This window comes from Eulemur rufifrons, unplaced genomic scaffold (assembly GCF_041146395.1).
Source record: "Eulemur rufifrons isolate Redbay unplaced genomic scaffold, OSU_ERuf_1 scaffold_456, whole genome shotgun sequence".
Classification (NCBI taxonomy): Eukaryota; Metazoa; Chordata; class Mammalia; order Primates; family Lemuridae; genus Eulemur; species Eulemur rufifrons.
Window position 1 is genome coordinate 28,498 of NW_027183238.1, and position 1,503 is coordinate 30,000.

The following is a 1,503-nucleotide window of genomic DNA, read 5'->3' on the forward strand; positions in this document are numbered from 1 at the left end:
CAGGGCAAAAGAGGAAGAAAGAAAGAAATTTCGAAAAAAAGAGACCAAAGTCACAGCGAGAAGGAAGAATACTGAGCCCAGAGCGACACCTAGTGACCACACCGTCACAAGCACCCTAGGGCCCCAATTCGCCAGAGACATCTGGTGGACCCCAGGGCAACATGTGGTCGACCCGGGGCCATGGCGTCTGCAGCCGATTCCCAGGCGGGCACACGAGCCCGGGGAAACTCATTCTCAGCGCGGGGAGGAGGGGAGGGGAAATAATAGCAAAGTCACACCAGATCCCTTTCTAGTTCATAAACGTGTTGATTGCGTGTTCACGCGCACGTGTGAGAAGGGCCTCCTGGTGTGTCGGCACGTCACCCGCGTGACGTGAAACCATGAATCCGGGGGGGGGGGGAGCGGAAAGGCGGGCAGGAAAAGGCAAAGAGAGAATAGATAAAATGAAAGGACCAAAAAGAAAGTCACACAGCAGGGTAGGGGAGTGAGAGCAAGTCGAGAGACTGCAGACAGAAACTCCGAGAGGAGAGGAATGCTCCGGAGCGCCCCCTCGCCCCACGCGAGAAGAATACCGATCGCAGGGTGACCCCTAGGGGCAGCGAGGCCAGAGAGACCAAATCCGTCCCAAAGCCTCCCTGTCAGGATGACAACCACAGACCAGACATCCGGTCAACCACCCAAGGACCAGACATCTGGTCAACCAGCGAACCCATGCGGAGGCCGCATGCAGCAGCGACATCTGCACGACCACTCAGGGTGCTCCCTGCCGGGAGGGTGTGTCTCTATGTGTGTGTGTCCGGGGGGGGGGAGATTGCGATGAAAGTCACGCCAGGTCCCGGGATAGTTCGTGAGCGTGATAATTGCGTGTGTGTGGAGAAAAAAGGGGGCGGGGCGATAGGGAGTAAAGAAAGGAGGAGCGGGCGAGCGGAGGGGTGGGGAAGGAGAGGGAGTCGAGAAGCCCGCAACCGCAGCGCCCCCTGGCGGTGATCCCCCTCCATAGCATCGATAGGGCCAGCCCCGCAGAGACTAAGTGCGACGGGACATCTGGTCAACCCCAAGGACCATGGGATCCCGGCACGAAACCGGCGGAGGACGAGGAGGAGGAGGAGGAGGAGGAGGAGGAGGAGGAGGAGGAGGAGGAGGAGGAGGAGGAGGGGGGCTAGGCGGCGGCGGCGGCGGGCTAGGCGGCGGAGGCGGGCTAGGCGGCGGCGGTCTAGGCGGCGGTCTAGGCGGCGGAGGCGGGCTAGGCGGCGGCGGGCTAGGCGGCGGCGGAGGCGGGCTAGGCGGCGGCGGGCTAGGCTTCGGCGGGCTAGGCGGCGGCGTCGGCGGGCTAGGCGTCGGCGGGCTAGGCGGCGGCGGAGGCGGGCTAGGCGTCGGCGGGCTAGGCTTCGGCGGGCTAGGCGGCGGCGTCGGCGGGCTAGGCGTCGGCGGGCTAGGCGGCGGCGGCGGCGGGCTAGGCGTCGGCGGGCTAGGCGGCGGCGGCGGCGGGCTAGGCGGCGGAGG

The 1,503-nt window shown here is 65.2% G+C and overlaps 1 pseudogene; it reads left to right on the forward strand.

Moving 5' to 3' along the window:
- Positions 1 to 281: 281 nt before the first annotated feature.
- Positions 282 to 373, forward strand: LOC138380435 (small nucleolar RNA U13; annotated as a pseudogene).
- Positions 374 to 1,503: the final 1,130 nt, after the last annotated feature.